The 13,874-nt window shown below is 39.5% G+C and overlaps 1 long non-coding RNA gene across 2 annotated transcripts in view; it reads left to right on the top strand.

Annotated features, from left to right (window-relative positions):
- LOC137325042 (uncharacterized) overlaps positions 1 to 13,874 on the top strand; it is a 74,032-nt gene that overhangs the window by 5,671 nt on the left and 54,487 nt on the right. For both annotated transcript variants that reach the window (XR_010963788.1, XR_010963787.1), the window contains exon 2: positions 11,034 to 11,123. This is a non-coding gene — a long non-coding RNA (uncharacterized lncRNA). The remainder of the gene's footprint in view (positions 1 to 11,033; positions 11,124 to 13,874) is intronic.

Raw genomic sequence — 13,874 nt, forward strand, 5'->3', positions numbered from 1 at the left:
TTCCCAAATCACCATTCTTCATGAGGAAGCATGGGCATCGAGTGTTGGCGGCTGTTTGGTCAAGGAAGCATTGCAGTTCTCACATGCACACTTCCAGCAGGGGTTGCTGTTAGATAGTAATCGGGAGCACGGACCCCAAATGTTGTTTTGCCTCCCCCAGGACATTGAGGCCAATTGTGTGTTCCACCACCACTTCAGCTGAGGTCAAGGATTATGCCAGTGACCCTCCTAGCCTATTTGGCTTGGTATCACTACAGGTAGTGCGTTCCTCCACTGAGCCATTTGTGACAAATAACATGAATTGTAGCAGTTACACTTTTTCTCAAAGGGATTTATAATTATTGGAATCAGTGCATTTTTAAAAAAATGTATTCTGGAACTCTGAATGAACATGAATTAAATTTCCAGGGAAATTGGTAGTCAATGGGCTAAAGGTCAGGTGATCTCCTAGGTGAAAGGGCAGGGACGGGGAACATGAGGAGGTGGGAATGAGGACAAGTCCTTTCTACTCCAACCAGTTCACCTCAACGTTCAGCTCCACATCCAGGACCTGCACAGAAGATTTTCACCTCTCCCTAGTTCTGACACTGAACTTTCATCTTTTCCCATTCCCTCGCTTTCCGTTGTACTCTTCAACTGGGTGAAGGCAACAGTCTGAAATACAGAATTATTTCATTATATACTCTGGCAAAAAAAAGTAGTAAAAAGAGCGAGTGGAATAACCTTGGTAAATTGTCAAATAATCTTATGACGAAGAGTAAACCCTGATGCAGAAAGAATCGAACAGTTAAGAGAAAAAAATTCGACTCAGAGATGGACTTAATCATTTCTTATCTTATACTGCACCCTCTGTTTGACACCAGTATTTGTTAAAAAAAATTGCAGAGGTAAAAACACGATTAAACATGACAGAAACTGTACTAGTGAAACTGACGTCTTTGTACAGCCATTTTATCAGAAACAACAGGAAATGGGTTGCTGGAAGTTGGAAAATTAAACAAAACTGTACCATCTAAGCATCTTTTATGATTATGAAATAATTTCAAACTGTACAGTACAGGGTTCCTTTAACGACGAGCAGTGTCTTTGTGTTTAACAAATTGAGACTAAGCACTGTAACCCAGAGAGTCAGTGTGGATCTCATCCTTAAGATAATTGGTGTATGGAAGTGCCCAACTTGCCAGTCCATTCACACATTTAGAATTGTGGAAGAAATTTAAGCAATAGTATAGAATTACTACTCCCTGACTTTCATCAGTTTTCCTTCCGAAAGCACCAATAAAACCCGAGTTTGTTTTGTAGGAAGTCAACTTTAAAAAAAACTCCTCTAAAATGTACAGATTTTGATATTAAAGACAACCTAATGAGAAATTATTATGGAGAGAGTCTAAAGAAAATTGCTTAATTAATATGTTGGATTCTCAAATCTTTTACCCAAGACATCAATGTAGGAATAAAGTATTGAATGTCAACTGGGGACCAAGTCGGGTCATGGCTTTGATTCTGAGTGCTCTCAGATCTTTCTGCAATCTGCCAAACATCCTAAACTGCCATAACAAAGCAGTTATCATTCATAACAAAGACTTTTGGTCATTGGAGCCCAATATAATGTTTACTTTTTAAATTTACAGTGCTTTCAAATTTTCCTTTATAGATGATGTTTAATACACCCTATTGTTTTGTCTGAAATTAAATGTCTGCGAGGCTTCAGCCAACAGTTTTCTCACCCTCGTTGACAGTCATAAACACAGGGCACTGCAGAAATGCACTGCCATCTCCCACCTCAGTGGAGGAGCATAGGTCGATGTGTTATAGTATCCAAGCCAGACCATCGCAGAATCAATCAGTTAACAGATAAAGGCACATCCTCTTTCTGCTCTTCCTAGTATCTCTCATCAAATGTGGATGAACTTGGTTAGTCCGGCTCGTTAATACTGTGAATTATAAGTGGAGCTCCCTTGCTTTTCCTTGCACTGCGCAATAGCTGCCGATATGACCCATCTTCCAAACACAAAGCTGTTAAAAAAAAACGATTATGGGAGATTTACCAGCAGTGTAAGAGGGAAAAAAACCTGATAGTCATACCACTGCATTAGTATTGATTTCTGTCCATCAAAGCTTGTTCCATTTATTGTGAGAAAAAAGACTGGGTCACTTTGATTTAACTACAATGCCAGGTGCAAGGCCATTACCAAGACTTTTAAGATAAATTTGTACAGCAAATTTCTTAGATTCATGTTTGGAATTCTGACATTATCCTTGTACAACAATTAGAGATCCGAATTGAATTCCATCCCTTTGTGTATTTCAATGTTAATTTTACAGACGGCTATTTTCAATTACACAAATCGTTGCTTAGGCTAGAGGCGACCTTTTACTGGGGCTTTTGATTGTATTAAAGACACCGTGTAAATATAAGAAGTTGTTGAGAGAATGCAAGTGCACAGCCGGTTAATAACTTTGACTACATTAGTTAATACAAGTAAAAAAAACAAAGATTCCTCAGACTAGGAGTTTAAACTGTAATGGTACAAAGCTACCTTTCACTGGGTTGGAACAGTTGCTGAGATGAAAAATAAAAGAAGACTGTCAATAATGCATGAAACAACCCATGCTTTCTCTGCATAACAGCTTGTGGCTGAAAGGATAAATTTTACACAGTTCAGTGAGAACAGTAACATTGAGGAATTCTGATTTTTCAGCACTTTGCTTTCCCCTTTCGCATACTGTTTGCAGTTATTTGAAAACACATGTACATTCTTAATCCTTCAAGTACAGAATGTCCTTCACAGATTTCAGAATAGCCACATGTTTCCTATCATGCAACATCTGCAAGACTTGACTGTACACTTTCAATGTGGAATATTGCAAAGTTGAACCAGAAGAATGTATGGAACCAAAGGAAACTGTTCAGTCATGGTGTTCTATAAAGAAACTAAACATTGTTTTTTAAAAAAATTTTCCCCCTGTAGTCCTCGAAAGGTTAATAAAAATATACTTTGTGTCACAGTATAATAACTTCTTTCTTTCTCAGCCAGCTTTCTCATGAAGCAGAACGCCATGGATCTGCATAAAAATTGTTCCAATGTTTGACCTTTGACCAACTGAAAATGTGAGAAAGTTTTTGGGGCTGTACTGCAGTTTTTCATTTTAAATTTCACTATGTTCAGCCAAAACATACAGATACATAAAGTATCATATTGTTAGTCCCGTGTACTGCACGTAAACAGCCTAATAAAATAGATCCATTTAATTAATCCAAAGATGGACTAAATCCCAATGATATTTGCCTTGCTAAAATTATTATGTTGCATATTATCAATTCGACGAAGATCACAACTAACTTTGGCTAAATTTAGTCTAGATACGGAGAGGAAAGTTCCTGCTGACTATAGCCCGTCAACTCTTGAAATAGATTTCATCGACATGCTATATAGCATACATAGGCCTTTTTTTCATTCCAAGTGCCATTACACATCATGCTCTCAGTATTGCCATACTTAGTCCACATTTGCTCCTTGATTGCTTAGGATAGGTCCACTGACGATCTCCGTCAGTATTACAGGCTCAGGATAAATCAATAATGTATTTAGAATAGAACCTTAAGTACGATTAGGTAAACCAATGTTACACAGCATGCTTCCTTCTGACTATGGACTTGTTATTTATTTAAATTGTTAACCCAAGCCAATTGATCCTCAAACATTATGAGGGAGGGGACGCCATATTACCAAGTACATTCGTGTATCAGAACAGGTGTGGAATTAATTAACTAGCATCATATAACACTAGTTTAAACAATCATGTTCAAGATTTTAATCTGAAGATCATGATGGATTAAATTTATTTGACATGAGTAGAGGACTGAAACTAAACAAGACAAAGGTGTAAGGAATCTACCTCCTTCGTCAGGTGAACGATGTGAAAATGAAAACCTCGAAATTTTCACATCGTTCACCTGACGAAGGAGGAAGCCTCCGAAAGCTTGTGAATTTAAAATAAAATTGCTGGACTATAACTTGGTGTTGTAAAATTGTTTACAATTGTCAACCCCAGTCCATCACCGGCATCTCCACATAAGGAATCTAGGCAAAGACAGTGGAAAGTTTGGAATATCATATAGAATTTTACAGCACAGAAACGTGTCATTCAGCCCAACAGGTGGTGTTTAAGTTCCACTCAAGCTTCCTCCCACCTTACAAGAAAAATAAACAGAAGAAACAATCTGGAGCGTTCTGGGTATTAATCAATGCACCTGACTCATGACAAAATGCTTGTCTTCAAATTGGGACAGCAAGAGAGTAAGACTGAGGTCTCAGATAAGGAGTTCATGGATGTAAGAACTAAAATATTATCTTGAAATATATCAGTGCCCTAGGGGCACAAAAGAGCTAACCAGTCTTTGACTTTGAGCATCATCACACACCCTTGATCACTACTGGAATTTTATATGGTGATACATTAGTTTAAATCCTTCAAAGTTATCCCGTGCTATCAACGTGAATATGTATTTGTGCGAGTTGTTTTCATATTCAGCAAAGATGAAGTGGTGATTCCTGACATTGTCAAAGCACATAATGGAACAAAGTATCTCGCACTTCTGTAACATTTTTTAGGGTGGGTCTCATTTTCTATTTGCAGGTCCATATGATCACCTTGCTGATTAGTGTCTACTTAATACATTAAAGAGGTTTATTGGAATGTTTTTAGTTTAGTCTGACCAATTAATTGGAGTGATGACTACCCTTGATCATGACAGTTAATCGTGCCTTATTTGTATGTACTGGAGTGGCTAAAAAGTATGCTCAATTTTCTGTTTATGATAGTTCGTATGATTAATGACAGTTTAAAGATATATGGTGTAAAACTGCCCACTGCCTGGTAAACAAGTACAAAATACCAAAACACATGGAATTGAATAGCTAAAACCTTTAGATGTGACTAAATAGAATGCATGGACTTTGAGCATACTGTCTGGAAAATTGATGATTAGATTTGAAGATTGATGGACTTGACCTTGAGGCTTTTCCCTTAACCATTGAACTTATAATTCGTTTGGCAAGACAATACCTAAATGTCTATTGTTCCTTACCGATATGTGAAGAACTTCTGGTAGGAACAGTGCTGAATAGGCCAAGACAATCCGACTGGGGACAAGTACAAATGTGACCCTAAACAATGGGCTCACTTATATTTTAGAATGGGGGAAGCTTGAGGAAATCTAGTGACTGTAATTACACGCTGGACTTCAATTTGTGTGTTTTTTTAAAATATCAAATAGTTGTAAATATAGATGTATAAAGTTCTGCATGTATATAGTTGCAATTTTTTCTATCTTGTGAGTCTCCCTTCACCCCTTGCCCCTCTTGGCTTCCTGAACCCTCCAGCACAATCCAGAACTGAGCCATCATAGGTGCCAGACAACAGTGTGTGTGACAGCAATATTAGTTAAGGCACTTCATGCTCCATTCCACGGTGGTGTTATTTAAAATGTTATTTTTCAGTTTTTTATGCATTGATCTCTCCCAATTGGCATGTTGTCAATAAGGTGATGCCAGGTCTAACTCGCTAACATTATTTTTCTTAAGCTTCTCTGAAGTGTTTGTTAAAGGTGCTATGTAGATGCAAGTTTATATTACTGTTGGTTGTTGTTGATGATTGCTGTCCGTGATGGTTGTTGGAGGTGGTTATTGATGGTGGCTGTATGTGGCTGTTGATGGTGATTATTATTGGCGGTATTTAGTGTTGGAGGTGGTTATTGTTGATGGTTGTTAGTGGTTGTTGGTGGTGGTGGTTGTTGGTTGTGATGGTTGTAGGTGGTTGGTGGTTTGTGGTGATGGTTGTTGGTGATGTTGGCAGTGATGGTTGTTGGTTGGTGTTGATGGCGGTTGTTGGTTATGGTTGTTGTTGGTGTTAGCAGTGATGGTTGATGTTGGTGGTGATAGTGGAGAGGGTTGTTGGTGGTTGTTGTTGATGGTTGTTGGTGGTTGTTGTTGGTGGCGTTGGTGGTGATGGTTGGTGGTGTTGATGGTGTTGGTTGTTGTTGGTTGTTGTTGGCTGTGATTGTTGTTGGTGGTGGTGTTAGCGGTGATGGTTGTTGGTGATCATGGTTGTTGGCGTTGGTGATCATGGTTGTTGGCGGTGGTAATCCTGGTTGTTGGCGGTGGTGATCCTGGTTGTTGGCGGTGGTGATCATGTTGGCGGTGGTGATCATGTTGGCAGTGGTGATCATTTTGCTGGTGGTGGTGGTGATCATGTGGTTGTTGGTGGTGGTGATCATGTGGTTGTTGGTGGTGGTGATCATGTGGTTGTTGGTGGTGGTGATCATGTGGTTGGTGGTGGTGATCATGGTTGTTGGTGGTGATCATGGTTGTTGTTGGTGGTGATCGTGGTTGTTGGTGGTGATCATGGTTGTTGGTGGTGGTGATCATGGTTGTTGGTGGTGGTGATCATGGTTGTTGGTGGTGGTGATCATGGTTGTTGGTGGTGGTGATCATGGTGGTGGTGGTGATCATGTTGGTGGTGGTGATCATGTTGGTGGTGGTGATGTGGTTGTTGGTGGTGGTGATCATGGTTGTTGGTGGTGATCATGGTTGTTGGTGGTGATCATGGTTGTTGGTGGTGATCATGGTTGTTGGTGGTGATCATGTGGTTGTTGGTGATCATGTTTGTTGTTGGTGATCATGGTTGTTGGTGATCATGGTTGTTGGTGATCATGTGGTTGGTGATCATGTGGTTGGTGGTGGTGATCATGTTGGTGGTGATCATGTGGTTGTTGGTGGTGGTGATCATGTTTGTTGGTGGTGATCATGTTGGTGATCATGGTTGTTGGTGGTGATCATGTTGTTGGTGGTGATCATGGTTGTTGGTGGTGATCATGTTGTTGGTGGTGATCATGTTGGTGGTGATCATGTGGTTGTTGGTGATCATGGTGGTGATCATGTGGTTGTTGGTGGTGGTGATCATGGTTGGTGGTGGTGATCATGGTTGTTGATGGTGGTGATCATGTTGGCAGTGGTGATCATGTTGTTGGTGGTGGTGATCATGTGGTTGTTGGTGGTGGTGATCATGATTGTTGGTGGTGGTGATCATGGTTGTTGGTGGTGATCATGGTTGTTGGTGGTGATCATGGTTGGTGGTGATCATGGTTGGTGGTGATCATTTTGTTGTTGGTGATCATGGTTGTTGGTGATCATGGTTGTTGGTGATCATGGTTGTTGGTGGTGGTGATCATGGTTTTGGTGGTGGTGATCATGTTGGTGGTGGTGATCATGTTGGTGGTGGTGATCATGTTGGTGGTGGTGATCATGGTTGTTGGTGGTGGTGATCATGTTGGTGGTGGTGGTGATCATGTTGGTGGTGGTGATCATGGTTGTTGGTGGTGGTGATGGTGATGGTTGTTGGTGGTGGTGATGGTTGTTGGTGGTGGTGATCATGTTGGTGGTGATCATGTTGGTGGTGATCATGGTTGTTGGTGGTGGTGATCATGTTGGTGGTGATTGGTGGTGGCTGTTGGGGTTACATCTGTAAAGTAAGGACATCGTCTGGCACGTTTTCCATGTTTCATGTTTGCTACTGTGTCATATGGCAATATAATCATGTGCATGTTGGCACTATAATATTGTTACCAGTTTGACAAAAAGTATTTCAATTTTAGCTCTAAAAGTAACTTATAATAATTGGTAGTTTATTAATGTTCCAGGCCAAATACAAAAAATACTGTTCTTATGGTAAATTAAGCAAAATAGCACAAAGAAGAGCAATCTACTCTGCCCAGCATGTATCTATTTGCGAGAAAAAACTTTTTCCAGCATGTTTTATACAAATGAATGGATAAATCAATCCTTTCCACATGATATTAAACTGCATAGTCTCCGTAGTTACGTATACTATGTACAATTTTGGTCAGTTAAGTAAAGATATCATTTTTATCATAGCTGTAAAAAGATTTTGAAATATTAAAGAATGGCTTGGCTTGGTTTACATAAGCAAGTCTAACAATTTGGCTTAAACTGGTTAAAATATTGTTACAATTACTGAGAAGACGGGGCAGCCCATAAACTGCCAAGATTCATCCGTCACTATAATTAGGTTGCACCAGTTCTGCCAACAAGTGCCATGTAGATTTACAGAGTTTTAATTCCGTCTGACATACAGTTGGTTCAAGATAGTATATCGCTTTTAATATAGTTCAATATACTAACTCAAAACGAAGGGGAAGCTAGATAAGTACATGAGTGAGAAAGGAACAGAAGGTTATGCTGATTGGGTTAGATGAAGTAGGGTGGGAAGAGGCTCGTCTGGAGCATGAACACCAGTATGGAACAGTTGGGCCGAATGGCCTGTTTCTATGCTGTAATTTCCATGTAATTCAATGTAAAATCATTTGGGCACAGTCTATAATTTGAGCTGGTGCAATCTGACTGGAGTCAGTATATTGTGGGGCGAAACTGGCATGTACAGCTCAAGATCTTTCATCTAAATGGCCAGTTGCACCATCAGACCATAGCCATGGCCTGTAGACAGCTCAATACAAATCAACCCAAGTACTCAGAGCAACTGCCATTAGAGCCGCTCTGTGGTTACACATTATTTGATTTCTGATACTCACATGACTTTGAATGTTGTACATTTTCTTCCCTGTCCCCCCTCCCCCTCATTGGATCAAATGCTTGACTGATTTGGTTACATACCAGGATTTGTTTTTAAACCAGGAAAACTATTATCCGGTCATTACATGTCCAAGATTTGTGAATAGCCTTAAACAGAATACAACATGTATGTGAAATGATACAATGCAAATAAATGAAACCTCTGCTAAACACGGGCATGCTTCCATCATAGTCATAAGTTGTACAGTATAATCATGATGCTGGAGAAAAATCATATGGGGGAAGAGAAATCAAGACAACAACCATAAGAAAGACTTTTTGCCCAAGTAAGAAAAAAAATGGAATTTCTTTGAAAAACCGCTGGATTCAAGGAATTCCATAAATGTTTGTCAACATGCATTTAAGAATTATATAATTGTATCAATAAAATATTCATTTAACATACTTAATGAAATTTCATTTTCAAAATTTTGAGTTAAATCTCAAGTAGGCCTGTGAATAAGGACAGTCCAGTTGTAATTTGATCTCCTGGGGTTTCTTCAAACTGATGAGTGCCGAATTTCCTTTGCAGTGTTGAACAGATCACATAACAACTGCAAAAAGTGGTTTTCTGTAAATCACTGGCTATTGTAAAGTACTCTCAAATGGATTAAACCACAGGACATTTTTAGTTTGTATCATTCTGCTGCCAAAACGATGATCTAGGCTTCAAAGCTTTGGAAGTCCATATTCTCCTGATCAGATCACTTCTTGCTTACTTCATGGTGACTTCTATCACCAGACTGAAGAGGGCCAAGTACGACCTTCTTGAAACGGGTGTCTTTTGTGAAATTCTTTCATGGAATCATAAAAGTTACGCCAGTGTGCATTTTGGAAGGTTCTGAAAGTAGCTGATGAATCTGAAGTTAGCTGTGGAAGGTTATGTTATCTATGTCAGAGTAGAGTGGCTGAATGGTCTGGGATGAGTTTAAAGGTACTTATCATTAGCCTACTATTCACAGATTTCTATTGTGCATTCAACTAAGCTTTCAGCAGGCTATCGCTTAACAATTCTGGTTTAAAATTGCATTTCAAAACAGCAGCACACTTCCATTTTCCAAACTGCTCTGAAGACCATGAGTTGGGCTTGCATCACTAGTGGTTACAATTAGTCAGACAGGAGGAATTGAGCACATCGGCGCAGAATGGTAGACATGAATGGTTATTCCAAATATCTGATGTCATTTACATCAGTTACTAATTATTGGAGTAAGTCATTTCCCCATTTACTCTAATGTGAACCAAAGAGTCTCCCTTTCTAGTGGCAGGATATGAAAATAACCTTCCACTTTCCTCATCTGTCACACTGATTAATTAACACTGATTAATTAACAGCTCACTGTAATCTCCAAACTGAAGCAGCCTAAAGGAGGTGCCTACACTGTGGCAGAAAGTTCCAGGGGACTTGCTTCTGCCGTGATATGTTGGTGTGTGAAGTATAGAAGGAGGGATGGAGGTAAAGAAGGAAATAAATTTAAAGTTAAAGCTTTAAGTGCCGACCGAGGCACAGGATCAAGGTGAGGCCAGCAGGTTGGAGGATTTATATGTCAGCAAGCAGCAGTCAGAACCAAGCTGGTTCTCAGGTTATTCCCTACTTTTATTGGTTCGCTCTTGCTACTTTACTGCAGAAGACTGATTGACTCTTACAAGTTTTCTCAGAGGTTTCCAGATGTTTTCAGCGCTGGCTGTCTTAATTAAATTACACAGGAGATAACATTTCTGGATCAGTAAACCCATTAGTACTCCTACTATCTAAACAGATCTCGAGAGTTTCTGGAAATTATGATTCTGGAGTGACATCATCAATTCCCTTTTGCTCGCCCCTCGAATAGCGCCAAGTTGACAGAAATTTCAGGGTTGGGAGAACCTGACAAATGACTGCCTGTCCCCTCCTCCACCATCTCAGCAATACTGAGCTCTCGTCAAGACATGCCTGAGAGCTAACAGTGAGACAAAAGCAAATAGACTGAATTTTTCCATGAATACGAGTGCAATGTTGCCATTAAAATCCCACAGGAAGGAGGAAAGCAGGACAAATGTTTGAACAATAATGGCTGCTGAGAACTAAATGAAAACCACTTAACTGTTTTGGTCAGATTGAACACTTCAGGCGAGAATCAGTTTTCTTTTCTTAGAAAGATTTTGCTCCTCATTTACAAAAATCAACTGGCACATTTGGTGCGTGGAATATCATACATTTAAAGTTGTACATTATACAAATTACTAACACAATGGTGTGATTTGAGGCTTAGCTTCAAAAACCTACAGAGTTCAAAATGCCCATTTGTAACATTTATGGGACAATATTTTATTCATCATTTTAATACTGAAGATATTACAGAAATGTGTTCTGACACATAATTCCACTTGTTTGTCCTTCAGGCCACTCCAGTCTCTGTGATTTTAGGTCAGCAGTTAAGTCAAGCATGACAGCAACGTGACTGAGGACATCATTGTCAGTTCCACATCAAGGTAGGTGAGGCATATTATCCAGCATATTTGCCCTGGAGGCACAGGCACAGATTAGTGTGTTGTGTTGGAAAAATAGGAAATGATTGAGCTAAGCCATTTTTTCTGACCCAGATCTAAAGCCTCTTGCAACTGGAACGTAGAATTTTGCTACCTTCTTATTTACTGCACATCTGCTGTAATTGCTATTTACTGTAGCTTTAAACTGTCTGCCACAAAGCAGGTGATGAGAATCACGGGCGCCTTCAAAAAACCATTGGAGGTGTCTGGCATTCCAGAGGGAAAAAAAATCCACCTGCCTGGACTCTCGCCCATGCGATGTTCTTCCTATTTATAGCACGTAAAAACAAACCTTTCATTAGAATGTCTGGTTTAAACTTTTTGATCTCTTGTTCTCTTCCGAAGCACATTCTACGCAGCATTATTAAAAGGATTTTTTTTTTTTTACAGCCGTTTTTGATTGGACCCCAAGCTATGTAACTGTACTGACTGAAAGACAAAAGAACATTAGCCTCTAAGTATTCTGTCATTTGCTCCCCTGTCCCCCTCCTTCAAAAGGTGGTCTTTGTCTCGTCAAGTGTTTTCAGACTTGCTTTTATGTTGGTCTCTCCTACAGTAAATGTACTGCATATTTTAAGCTGTCACCATGATTAAAACAAAAATCAGCCTGTTAAGTGGTCAGACAGACAGAAACTTGAAGATTATAGGTACAGAGAATAAGAGATGCTGGCAGTCTGAAAGCTACCATTTTAATGATAGCCTTTCTGCGGTTGAAGCAGCTGAACCAGCTGTGAAAGATGGCAAAATTAAAGATGCTGCTGCTTAGCCTGCTATCTGGGAGCAGAGAATTACTGAGCCCAGTGAGCAAATCCTCTGTGTCCGATTTTAAGATGCAAGAAGTGTTCAGGGTCCCTTTTTACAAGCTTCACACCCTCCAGCTGCTTTACATCCTGTCTCTCCTCATTCACAAGGAGATTCCATTCGCCGTCTTCCCCCAGCTTTTTTTTGTCCTACTGATTTAACAGTAATTCTCAGCCTTTGACCACTGTTCCGTGCTGGGAGTTTCCAATCCTTAGCAAACAAAAGAGGATGTTTTAAAACATGAAAGGAAGAGGATGTGTAGACATCCACTTTACAATTGAGAGCCCCCTTTGGTCCAGGTTTCTAAGCATGTTCAAACAACTTTCCTCATAACGGCAGTTTCAGCAGGAACACACTGCTCAAATCAATCATCCTATCTCAACCTAAGCCCTAGCTACCTTTGTTTAATCAGGAGAGGCCTCTCTTCACCGATCCACGATTTTTCATACCAAGTAGCTTGTCAACCTTTCCTGAACCCAATCTTCTCCATGGTTCACAGAATGCAAACTAAGATAATGTGGCCTTCATTCATCAAAATGTGTTCCAATTGCTGCCTTCAAAAGGCAACTCTGACTGTGTACAAACAGACAATTTTAGTCTGCTTCAGGTTCATTTCATTGTTTTGTTTTGGTATTTACCCATTGTTTGTCAGAAAGCCGTTCAAATTGACTTTACAGTTGCCCTGGAGGTATGTAAAAGTGATTGGCTAAAAATGAACTTGTTTCTTGCATATTTGGGACTATATTCATAATAACACAAACAAATACTGAGACGTCTCTTTAAATATGCTGATTGTCACCGTCAGATGTTTAAATAAATGTAGGGACCGTATAATGTTCATTCATTGACTAATGTTCTTCCTGATCCTCAGTACTAAGGATGAGTGCAGATCTGGGCCAAAGTAGATCAAGTGTGGGCTAATCCAAATCTGGTTGGTTTGATTAAATTGGGATAAAAATAAGCTTTGCTCGGTTCCATCCTGGAGAAGGTTTGGTTCATTAATCTCATTAAATGCTAGACATTTTAGGTACTGGAAACATCGTTGATTCAGATTTGGCATTTTGTTTGGGATAATAACTAGTAGTTTACTCCTGGCCCCCAGTTAAATGAGTTTGGGTTTTGTTCAGAGTGGATTAAAATGAAAATCTTATCCAAGGCCAGTACATCATCTCTATTTAGTGCAACTCTTCGCATATTTTAATTTTCCCTATGATAATGCCTTTTATCTAAAGTTCTTAACACTACATACAAGCGGTAAGCAATATTTTGTTCCAGATATTTCAGATTCCTTTAAATAAAATCCAAAACAAATACTGAAGAGTTGGAGGCACAAGACATAGGGGTGCAAATACATTATTCTTTGAAAGCATGAGTGCAGATAACGCTATATAAAAACCAACAGCATTTTGGATTGTATAATCATTGAGTACAAGAGTGAAGAGGCAATGATAAATTTGTACAAAACATTGGTTAGGCTACAGTTAGACTATAGTGTGCAATTTGGGTGCCCGGTTAAAGGAAGGGCATTATGACCACACACAGCATACTATATAGCTGCATCAGGATGATGCCAGGGATGAGGATCTATAGAAGAAAGACTTGAGATATTAGGGCTATTTCCACCGGAGCCAAGAAGGCTAAGAGGAGATTTTAAAACTATGACATTTTCTGAAATGAATAGACTGAAGCTATTTCTTCTATTTGGGAAGTTGCTGAGGAAGGGTCATCAATTTAAAATTGTCACCAAGAGTGAGGTCAGGAGAAATGTATTTACGCAGGGCATTGTTAGGGCATGGAATGCTTTGCCACAGGGAGTAGTTGAGGCAGAGAGCAGATAAACGTTTGAAGTTGGAAGATGATACATAAGACAGAATGGGTAATGGGATTAGTGTT

The sequence above is a fragment of the Heptranchias perlo genome, chromosome 9 (genome assembly GCF_035084215.1).
Source record: "Heptranchias perlo isolate sHepPer1 chromosome 9, sHepPer1.hap1, whole genome shotgun sequence".
NCBI lineage: Eukaryota > Metazoa > Chordata > Chondrichthyes > Hexanchiformes > Hexanchidae > Heptranchias > Heptranchias perlo.